We start from the raw sequence: 11,938 nt of genomic DNA, 5'->3' as shown, positions 1-11,938 counted from the left end.
GCTACCACCTGGAGGGTAAATCCCTGGTCAGCCACGTCCAGGATGCCCAGCAGGGTTAGGGAGGTTCTGCTCCCCCTCTGCTCTGCTCTGCCCTGCTGAGAGCACAGCTGCAATGCTGTGGCCAGTTTGGGGCTCCCCAGGGCAGGAGGGACAGGGACCTGCTGCAGAGAGTCCAGCAGAGAGGCACGGGGGGGAGTGGGGGACTTGAGCATCTGCCCTGTGCAGAGAGCCTGAGAGCCCTGGGGCTGCTTAGGCTGCAGGAGAGAAGGCTGAGAGGAGCTCTGCTCAATGTCTCTCCCTAGCTGAGGGGTGGGTGTCAAGTGGAGGGGGCCAAGCTGTTTTGGGGGGTGCAGAGCAAGAAGCCAAGGAGCAATGGATGCAGAGTGGATCCCTCAGCTTGGCAAGAGGCAATGAGTTCTCTCCATGGATGTCTTCAAGCCCTGCCATGATGCCAGCCTAAGAGGCACTGACCCAAGGAGTTCATGGCTTTGGTGTGAGTTTGCAGGGTTGAATTCAGGTGGCAGCTGACAAAAAAGTTGGACCTGGTTATCTATTGGTGTCAGCAAAACTCCCTGGCACTCACCCAGCTTGAGACAGAGGCTTAGGGCTCAGCACAGAGGAGCTACAACAGGCCAGGCCATGGTGCTGCTCCTTCACTGCCGTGTCTCAGCACCTTCAGCCTGATCTTGGTTTGTTTAGGATTCCCTGGTCAGAGGATGAGAAGTAATTCAGGTTGGAAAGGACCTCAGGAGGTCTCCAATCTAACCTCCTGCTCATGGCAGGGGCAGCTCTGGGGTGAAACCAGAGTTGTGCAGGGCTCTATTCAGTTGGCTCCTGAAAAGCTTCAAGGATGGAGGTTGCACAACCTGCCCATGGTGGAACAGTTCCTCCTTATGTGGTGTTGGTGGCACTGGCAGACAGTCAAGGCTCACCCAAGCAGGGCTCCTTGGCCTTTATCTCAGGAAGAGAACAAAGGCAGGGAAGTGATGGGGCACTTAGTGCCACGGTCTGGTTGATGGAATAGGACTGGATGAGCTCAGAGGTCTCTTCCAACCTGCTTGATTCTATGATCCCAAGGGACAACCACCACCAATTCTCCTGGAAAACCCCTTGGGACCAGAAGCATCCCTGGGAGACAGAGGGAAGGAGCTCTTCCACTGAAAGTATGGCAGAGGCTGCCTCATCCTGACTAGGTTTGGTCCATCCAGCTGCAAAAATATGATGCTGCTGTAAAGGTTTCTGTCTCTGCTCAGAGGACTCACTTCAGGTCCTGCTTCCTCTCTTCTCCACCTTCTGCACCACGAACTGTCTTTCCCTGGGGCTAAAGACATCAAGGCACCATCATGAGGTTCAATAAGGCAAAGTGCAAGGTCCTGGACCTGGGTCAGGGCAATCCTCATTAGCAATGCAGGCTGAGGGGGGGATGAGGTTGAGAGCTGCTCTGCAGAGAAGGACTTGGGAGTGCTGGTGGAGGAGAAGCTGGACAGGAGGCAGCAACGGGCACTGGCAGCACAGAAGGTCAAGGGCAGCCTGGGCTGCAGCCAAAGCAGTGTGGGCAGAGCTGGAGAGAGAGAGGATCCTGCACCTCTGCTCTGCTGAGACCTCACCTGCAGGGCTGTGTCCAGGTCTGGAGCCCTCAAGGAAGGACATGGACGTGATGGAAGGGGTCCAGATGTAAGTCACAAAGATGATCAGAGGGCTGAAGAACCTCTGCTGTGAGGCCATGTTGGGAGAGTTGGAGCTGTGCAGCTTGGAGAAGAGAAGGCTGCAAGGAGACCTCAAACCTGCACTTCAACATCTGCAGGGGAGCCCCAGGCAGGCTGGGGAGGGACTGTTCAGAAGGGCCTGGGGTGATAGGATGAGGGGCAATGGTTTGGAGCTGGAGCAGGGCAGATACAGGTTGGACATCACAGAAGCACTCAGGGTTGGAAGGGACCAGAAGCATCATCTGGTTCTCACCCTCCTGCCATGGGCAGGGACATCCTACCCTAGAGCAGGCTGGCCAGATCTAGGAGAAGCTCTGCACCAGGAGGGTGGTGGAACCCTGCCACAGGCTGCCCAGGGATGTTGTGCAGACATTCAAAGTCAAACTTGATGGAGCCCTGGGCAGCCTGATCTAGTCAGAAGTGGCCCTGCTGAGTGCAGGATGCTGCACAAAGTGACCTCTGAGGGTCCCTTCCAGCCCAAAGTGTTCTGTGATGTTATGACTTCACTTCCCCTCCCTCCTTGCCTCTACATCTGCTGCTCCTCAGGCACAATTTATCCTTCAGCTAGAGACGACCTGACCAACCCTCACTCCATCAGCACTCAGTGGCTCCACTCCTGTTTAGCTTGGAAGCCCTTTCCTTTGATTCCAGGGCTTGTCTTGGCAAAATCCAACCCCAGGACCTATTGCATGAGTTGGTCAAGCAAACATCCCTGCCTCCAGAGCTTGTTTTGCAAACCAGGACTTCCCAAGCCTGCTTGGCCAAGGGCTGGGAGCAGATTTACAAGCAATTAACCATCTGACCTGGAGGAATTGGCTTCCCTTCAGCCAGCTGAAGGCTGAGAGCTGCATCTCCACCTCCCCAGCTCACCAAGGATGCTGAACTTGATCCTGGTGGACAAACCCAATTCTGGCCAGGGGATCTTCAGCACTGAGACAGTGCTTGTGGAACCTCAATGCTCTTGCTCCACGTTGGTGCCATGAGCAATTCCAAGCCAAGAAACTGGCCTGAGAGACTCCAGATGAATCCCTGAAACATGACCTTTAGGTGGTGGGAGAGGTGTTGGAGCTGTGCTCACAGGATGTTAGAGGATGGAAGGGACCTCCAGAGGCTATCAAGTCCACCCCCCATCCCCTGCCAGGGCAGGACCAGAGTGGTGGCAAAGATCCATCTGAGAACCAGCAGCCAGGCCCTAGATAACACTCTTGGCCTCCTGACAAGGACAGCAGCTGGGAGGCAGCCCTTGGGCTGGTCTCACTTCTCAGGGGTGGGTTATCACGGTGCCTCCTCTTCCTCCTGGTCAGAGGTTGGACAAGATGACCTCTTGGAGGGCTGAGAGCCTGCAGAAGAGCAGCCTGAGAGAGCATCTGAGCAGTGCTCAGCAAGCACAAGCACAAACTGGAACCCAGGAGGGTTCCAGCTGGAGATAAGGAGCAAATTCTTTGGTGTGAGGGTGCTGGAGGCCTGGAGCAGGCTGCCCAGAGAGGTTGTGGAGTCTCCTTGTGTGCAGAGCTTCCAACCCCTCCTGGTCATTGTGCTGCTGGGCAGGCTGCTGTGGCTGCCCTGCTGGAGCAGGGTGGGGGTTGGGCTGGATGAGCTCCAGAGGTCCCTTCCCACCCTCACCGTGCTGGGATTCTGTGATGCTGTGAGTCTCCCTGACAACACAAAGGTTATTTTGGAGCAAGAGGGGAAGGAAGTGAAGTCAAAAGCTCTGTGTTGAGCACAAGTATTTTTTTGGGAACAAAAGGATTCCAGGGTGGGAGCCTGCCCTGGTCCCTGTGGTCCTGCTGCTGGGAGCTGAGAGTGAGAATAATGAGCCAGTAAACAACTGGAGAATGAGCTTCATCCACCACCGATGGGAACTTGCCCTGAGCTATCTTCATGAGGGAGAGGTGAAGAAGAGCAGCTATAGGATGGCTCTGTGGGGTCCTGCCACCCCATCCCATAAAGCAGCCTCTGACTGGAGGAGCCAAGATCAAAACCTAACTCTGCTGCCCTCAGGCTGAGTTGCTGCCAGGTCGATGGAGCAGCAACCCCACAGCATTTGGAGGGGGGACCCCACAGCAGTTGCCCATGTTCACTGTGTCCCACCAAGGTGCCTCAGGGGTCCAAGCATGGCTGGGCCCATGTCTGCCCTGCTCCTCAGCAGCTCTGCACAGAGAGAAATCACAGAGCCACAGAAGCAGTCAGGTTGGCAAAGCCTCTCAGGATCACCAAGTCCAGCCCAGAGCCCTGCTCTGCAAGGCTCACCCTAAACCAGAGCCCCAAGCACCACATCCAAACCACTTCTGAACACACCCAGGGCTGGGGACTCCACCACCTCCCTGCCCAGCCCATCCCAGTGCCACTCTTGCTGGGAAAACATTTTCCCTCCTCTCCAGCCTGAACCTCCCCAGTGGCAGCTTGAGGCCATTCCCTCTTGTCCTGGCACTCATTCCCTGGCACAAGAGACCAGCACCAACCTCTCCACAGCCTCCTTGCAGGTAGCTGCAGCCAGCCAGGAGCTCTGCCCTCAGCCTCCTCTTCCTCACACTACCCAGCCCCAGCTCCTTCAGCCTCTCCTCAGCAGATGTCCTCTGCAGGCCCTTCCCCAGCTTCCCTGCCCTGCTCTGCCCTGGCTCCAGCACCTCCACATCCCTCTTGCCTTGAGGTGCCCAACCCTGAACCCAACCCTCGAGGTGAGACCTCCCCAGGGCAGAGCCCAAGGGGACAATCCCCTCCCTGCTCCTGCTGGCCACAGCATTTCTGCTCCCAGCCAGGATGCCTTTGGCTGTCTCTGCCCCCTGGCCACACTGCTGCCTCACATTCACCTCTTTGTCCAGCACCACCCCCAGGTCCCTTTCTGCCAGCAGCCTGCAGCACTGCTTGGGGCTGTTGTGACCCAAGTGCAGGTCCTGGCACTTGTCCTTGCTGAAGCTCATCCCATTCCCATTGGCCATGGATCCAATCCATCCCAGTCCCTCTGCAGAGCCTCCCTACCCTCCTGCAGCTCACCACTGCCACCCAGTTTGGTGTCCTCAGCAAACTCACAGCTGCCAGCCTGTGTCTGCATCAAGGGCATCAATAAAGATGTTAAACAGAGGTGGTCCCAGCACTGAGCCCTGGGGGACACCACTTGTGCCCAGCTGCCAGCTGCATTTATCTCCACTGAGCACCACCCTTTGGGCCCTTTGCTTTATCCAGCAGAGCTTTGCTTGTCCAAGCCAGCAGGAGTCAGAACTGAACCTTTTCCAGGGCAGCCTCTCCTCCAGCTTCTATTTGAGGCTTGCACCATCATGTGAATGGGTCACTGCTGCTATTTTTAGCAAGCCTTGGGCTCAGGACATGTTGCTCATCTGCTCCCTTGGACATTGGGCTCAATGCAGGACACAATCACAGAATGGGCTGGGTTGGAAGGGACCTTCAAGAGCATCCAGCTCTAACCCCCTGCCATGAGCAGGGACACCTCCCACCAGCACAGCTTGCTCAAAGGACTCATCCAACCTGGCCTTGAACACCTCCAGGCAGAGGGCAGCCACAACTCCCCTGGGCACCCTGTGCCAGTCTCTCCCTACCCTCACTGTCAACAATTTCTTCCTGCTCCCCACTCTCCCTCTCCCCTCTCCCAGCTGAACACCATTGTCCCTCATCCTGGCACTCCCAGATCTGGTCAGAAGTCCTTCCCCAGCTCTCCTGGAGCCCCTTCAGGCACTGCAAGGCTGCTCTGAGGTCTCCCTGGAGCCTTCTTTTCTCCAGGCTGCACAGCCCCAACTCTCCCAGCCTGTCCCCACAGCAGAGCTTCTCCAGAGCCCTGATCATCTCCATGGCCTTCTCTGGACCCTCTCCAGCAGCTCCAGGGCCCTCTTGTGCTGGGTTCCCCAGAGCTGGAGGCAGTGCTGCAGGTGAGGGCCGAGCAGAGCATCCAAGCATGCTGGGGCTTGGAAGGGACCTCTGAAGATCATCTGAATGATGTAGGGTAGGATGTCCCTGCCCACGGCAGGGGGGGTGGAACTGGCTGCTCCTTGTGGTCCCTTCCAACCCTGACTGCTTCTATGGGGGCAGGGATGGCAGCCAGAGGGACCTGGGCAGGCTGCAGAGCTGGGCACAAGCCAAGCTCAGGAGGTGCAACAAGACCAAGGGCAAGGTCCTGCAGCTGGGTGGAGGCAATGCCAAGCACCACTGCAGGCTGGGCAGTGCCTGGCTGGAGAGCAGCCCTGAGCAGAGGGACTTGGGGGTGCTGCTGGAGGAGAAGCTCAGCAGGAGCCAGCAGTGTGCACTTGCAGCCCAGAGAGCCAAGCAGGGCTGGTTTAGTTGGGCACTAGAAAAGAAGCCTCTTCACTGAAAGGGTTCTCAAAGACTGGAACAGGCTCCCCAGGGAGGTGGTTGAGTCCCCAGCCCTGGAGGTGTTTCAGAGACTTGGTGCTGAGGGCCATGGTTAGCACCAGACCTGGAAGGATTGGTCAGTGGTTGGACTGGATGATCTTGAAGGTCTTTTCCAACCAAAACAATCCCAAGACTCTGTTTAGATGATCCTTTCCTCTCCCACCAGCATGAGGCAGATCTGCAGGCTCAACCCAATGTCTGCCTTCAAACTTTCCTCCTTGCTTATCACAGACCCACAGACTGCAGGGGGGGGGATGGAAAGGAGCCTCAAAGATCATCTCGTCCAAACCCCTCCCTGCAGTCAGCAGGGACACCTCCAACTAGACCAGGCTGCTTAAGGTCACATCAACTTTGATCTTAACTGCCTCCTGTCTGGGGGTGTTCAAGGCCAGGCTGGAGGAGGCCTTGAGCAGCTGAGTCTAGTTGAGAAGTGTCCCTGCCCATGGCAGGGAGGTTGGAGTAGATGTTCCCAAAGTCCTTTCCAACCTAAGCCATTGTGGGATTCTGGGCAACCTGATCTAGTTGAGGATGTTCCTGCTTACTGCACAGGGGGTTGGACTAGAAGACCTCTGGAGGTCCCTTCCAACCCAGACCACTTTAGCATTCTAAGATTCTATGAGTTCATGATTCCATGGTTCTATGCTTCCCTGATTCTATGGCTCTAAGGCTCCCTGATTCCATGGTTCTATGCTTCCATGATTCTATGGCTCTAAGGCTCCCTGATTCCATGGTTCTATGCTTCCCTGATTCTATGGCTCTAAGGCTCCCTGATTCCATGGTTCTATGCTTCCCTGATTCTATGGCTCTAAGGCTCCCTGATTCCATGGTTCTATGCTTCCCTGATTCTATGGCTCCAAGGCTCCCTGATTCCATGGTTCTATGCTTCCCTGATTCTATGGCTCTAAGGCTCCCTGATTCCATGGTTCTATGCTTCCCTGATTCTATGGCTCTAAGGCTCCCTGATTCCATGGTTCTATGCTTCCATGATTCTATGGCTCTAAGGCTCCCTGATTCCATGGTTCTATGCTTCCATGATTCTATGGCTCTAAGGCTCCCTGATTCCATGGTTCTATGCTTCCCTGATTCTATGGCTCTAAGGCTCCCTGATTCCATGGTTCTATGCTTCCCTGATTCTATGGCTCTAAGGCTCCCTGATTCCATGGTTCTACAATTCTATCATCCTATGACTCCATGACTCTATGATTCTAAGGCTCCATGATTCCAAGATTCTATCATTCTATACTTTCATGATTCCATGACTCCCTGACTCCATGATCCCAAGATTCTATGGTTCTTTGATTCTATAATCTTGTGATTCCATGACTCTAGGAGTCTATGATTCCAGGAACCCATAATTCCATTATTCCATGATTCTAAGAGTCTATGATTCCATGACTCCATAATTCCATGTTTCCATGACTCTATCATTCCATGATTCCAAGATTATGTGATTCTGATTCCATGATTCTATGTTTCCATGACTCTATCATTCCATAATTCCATGACTCTAAGATTATATGATTCCATGCCTACATGGTTCTATGTTTCCATGACTCTATCATTCCATAATTCCATGACTCCATGATTCCATGACTCCATCATTCCATGATTCCATGATTCTATGTTTCCATGACTCTATCATTCCATGATTCCATGCCTCCATAATTCCATGACTCTATCATTCCATGATTCTATGTTTCCATGACTCTATCATTCCATGATTCCATGCCTCCATAATTCCATGACTCTATCATTCCATGATTCCATGTTTCCATGACTCTATCATTCCATGACTCTAAGATTATATGATTCTGATTCCATGACTCCATCATTCCATGGCTCCATCATTCCATGATTCCATGACTCCATGATTTCATGACTCCATAATTCCATGACTCTATCATTCCATGATTCCATGTTTCCATGACTCCATCATTCCATGACTCTAAGATTATATGATTCTGATTCCATGACTCCATCATCCCATGACTCCATCATTCCATGATTCCATGACTCCATGATTCCATGACCCCATCATTCCATGATTCCATGATTCTATGTTTCCATGACTCTCTCATTCCATGACTCTATATGATTCTGATTCCATGACTCCATCAATCCATGACTCTATCATTCCATGACTCTATAGCTCCATGATCCTACACTTCCATGCTTCCATGATTCACTGCAGGGCTGGGGCCTCCAGCACCTCTCTGCATTTGATGCTGAGGATTCAATGCTTCCATAAAGCTCTTACACCCCAAAAGCACCTGGAAGAAGACACCTGACAGCATCCCAGCTCCTCTCAAACACTTCCCCTTGGTGTCCCCTCCCTGCACCTCAGCTTGAAGCTGCACCCATGGGTGCAGCCACTTTGCTGTGGCCACCCTGACCTTGCCAAGTCCTGCCTGTTCCTTGCACTGCATTCCTCTTTGCAAGGCAACATGGAAATGTTTTGGAGGTGCCTTAGGAACCTTTGCCTGCCTGCCTGCCAAAACGGTTGTGAAGTGAAGCCATGAAGGGAAGCTTGGGGCTGGCTTCCAGCTGGGCTCCTGCTCCTGCAGCTGCACAGAGCATTTGCTCCTCCACGGGACTCACAACAGCTGCCTCTGGCTTTGGCTTCTTTGGAAGGTCACCAAAATGATCAGGGGGTTGGAGCAGCTCTGCTGTGAGCACAGGCTGAGGGAGCTGGGGATGTGCAGCCTGGAGAAGAGAAGGCTCCAGGGAGACCTCAGAGCAGCCTGCCAGGACCTGAAGGAGGCTGCAAGAAGGCTGCAGAGAGACTGTTTGCAAAGGGCTGCAGGGACAGGACAAGGGCAATGGCTTCAAAGTAGAGCAGAGCAGATTGAGCTTGGATGTGAGGGACAAGTTCTGCACCAGGAGGGTGCTGGAACACTGCAACAGGTTGCTTGGGGAGGTGGTTGTGGCCCCATGCCCTGGAGATATTGAAGGTCCTCAGCCTTCTTTCTCCTGGCTTCTCACCAACCCTCTTCTCCAGACCCTTCATCAGCCTTTTGCTCTTCTCTGGACACAATTCCAGCCCTTCAATGTCCTTACTGTAGTGAGGGCCCCAAAACTGATCCCACACCTTCCTTGGCACTACAACCACTTGTCCTGCTGACAAGCTCCTACTCCAGCTGGGCTCTGCCCTGATGGACATAGATGTCTGGAACAGGTTGCCCAGGGAGATGGTTGAGTCCTCAGCCCTGAAGATAATCAAGGTGAGGCTGGACAGGGCTGTGGGCAACCTGATCTAGTTAAGGATGTCCCTGCTGAGTGCAGAGGGGTTAGACTGGACGAGCTTTGGAGGTCCTTTGCAGCCCAGACTACTAGTCTATGATTCATTCAGCTCCTTTGGAGCTGGAGAAGTAAGATTTGGGGGAGGGAGGCTCTTGCTTTGGGTCCTCCTAGGGAATAGGTGACTGTCATCTGCTTGATGGGTGGAAATGAGGAAGCTGGGTCAGGGTGGGGATGAGAAAGTGACAGCTCTCCTCCCATCTGCCTCACACCCAAATGAGTGAAGAGAGGTGAGAAACCACAAAAGAGAGGTGCAGAAAGCCTTTCCTTTGCTGTTGGCAGCAAAGCTGGGAAGTTCCTGCTTGCTGGAAGCTGCTAGAGCTTCAACCAGGCTTGGAATAGGTCTGCTGGGAAGAGGAATCTCCAGGGAACCACTTCCCAAACAAACCTCTTTAGAAAACAAAGCTCCAAACAAGCCTTTAGGACAAAAAAAGTTCATCTCCTCTTGTTTGTTGGAGCATCCAGCAAGGAGCCACTGACCAAATCTCCCTGCTGGTCATGGCCATAATTAATCAGCCCTTTGACAGCAAAAGAGCCTCCTGCCTCTCGTCTTGAGTTGTTTGGATTTGCTTTGTGCTGGCAGAGCTGTGGGTGTTGGGACCTTGGAGGAGCAGACAGGAGAGGACAGCGCCAAGAGGGAGTTGCTGAGCAGCAGCAGCCATCACCCCACGGGCCACAGCTTGTGCAAGGACGAAGAACAGACCTCTGGACATCATCATCCTCGGCCAGCACCTCGGGACAGCAGCTCTCCTTTGCAGGAAGCCAGGATGAACCCCTCTGCTGTGCTCTGCTGAGAGCCCACCTGGAGTCCTGCAGCCAGTGCTGGAGCCCCTGGGACAAGAGGGCTGTGGAGATGCTGGAGAGTGTCCAGAGCAGGGCCAGGAGGATGCTGAGAGGCTGCAGCAGCTCTGCTGTGAGCACAGACTGAAAGAGTTGGGGCTGTGCAGGCTGGAGCAGAGGAGGCTCCCAGGGGACCTCCTTGTGGCCTGCCAGGATCTGAAGGGGGCTCCAAAAAAGCTGGGGAGGGACTTTGGAGGCTGTGAGGGAGTGTCAGGAGTGGGGGGACTGGAGCAAAGGTGGAGGTGGGGAGAGTGAGGCTGGAGGTGAGGAGGAAGTTGTTGAGCAGGAGAGTGGTGAGAGGCTGGACTGGGTTGCCCAGGGAGGTGTTTGAGGCCCCATGGCTGGAGGTGTTTGAGGCCAGGCTGGCTGAGGCTGTGTGCAGCCTGCTCTAGGGTAGGGTGTCCCTGGGCATGGCAGGGGGGTTGGCACTGTCTGATTCTTGTGCTCCCTTCCAACCCTGCCTGATTCTATGATTCTATGAGAGAGTAGCCAGGCACTGGAGCAGGATGCTCAGGGTGGTACAGGCAGAGCTGTCCTGGCAGCGTGGGGTGGTTCAGGTGATAGAAAATGGCCTGGAATTGTGCCAAGGAAAGGTTAGGTTGGAGATGAGGACAAATTCCTTTGCTGCAAGAGTGGTCAAGGATTGGAAGAGGCTGCTCAGGGAGATGGTGGAGTCCCTATCCCTGGAGGTGTTCAAGCAACCTGTGGCTGTGGCACTTGGGGGCATGGTTGAATGGCCATGGTGGGGTTGGACTGAAGGACTCTGTGATCTTAGGGAGCTTTCCCCAGCCAAGCAGTTCTATGATTGCACTATTTGGAGGAGGTAACTTGGATTGCTGGGGGTCCTGTTAACCTAACCCTTGCCAAGGAAGGAGTTCCAAATCCCAAAGAGCTGGATTTAAGCCAGCAGGACCACGTTGGGCAGCTTCACCAGTCTGAGCCTCGCTCCGCAGCTCTGCCCTCTCATCATCTCCTTCCCCCTGTCCAAGCAACCAAATTGTCCTTCCTCCCTTATCAGCCCCAAATAGCTGTGCTGTGAGGTATTGTTTTCCCTCCTCAAACAAATTACATCAGAAGAAGGAAAAGGCTTTTTTTCTGCCCCCCCCCCCCCACCCCCCCCCCCTTGTTTTTTGGCAGGGAGCTCCATCAGCAGGATCTCTGCAGCACCATTTCCGTGCCAGCTGCTCACCTCCCCTCTGCACCAGCTGATGCCTCTTCAGCTGCCTGCCACATAAGAAATGGCATCAGTGCCTTTAGCCCTCCTCCTTTATGCTTGTTCCCCCCCGCAAAAGTCCTATCTAGGAGGTCCTGGGAGCCCCTGCGTGAAATGAGATCCAGCTGCAGGAGGAGGGTGTGGCTGAAATCCATGGACACAGATGGGGAATGCCCTGGGGAGTGCTGCGTGCTGCTGGTGGTGGAAAACAACAGGGCCACCTGCTTGTGACTCTGTGAGGCTGATTCTCCAGCCTCATCCTGCCCAGAAACCCTCCAGCTCCCCCCCCCCCCCCCCCCCCCAAAATCTGAAGCTTTTTCAGCTCAGGTGGCTGAGCCCCACTGAGGAGGAAGGGTTGAGTCTGGTCATAGAATCATGGAATCATAAAATCAACCAGGTTGGAAGAGACTTCCAAGCTCATCCAGTCCAACCTAGCACCCAGCCCTGCCCAGTCAACCAGACCATGCTTCACTTGGGCACTGCTTCGCTTGGGCATCACTCATAGCCCACAAAGATGGTG

The sequence above is a fragment of the Pogoniulus pusillus genome, chromosome 6 (genome assembly GCF_015220805.1).
Source record: "Pogoniulus pusillus isolate bPogPus1 chromosome 6, bPogPus1.pri, whole genome shotgun sequence".
Lineage (NCBI taxonomy): Eukaryota > Metazoa > Chordata > Aves > Piciformes > Lybiidae > Pogoniulus > Pogoniulus pusillus.
Note: the sequence above shows the minus strand (reverse complement) of the source record.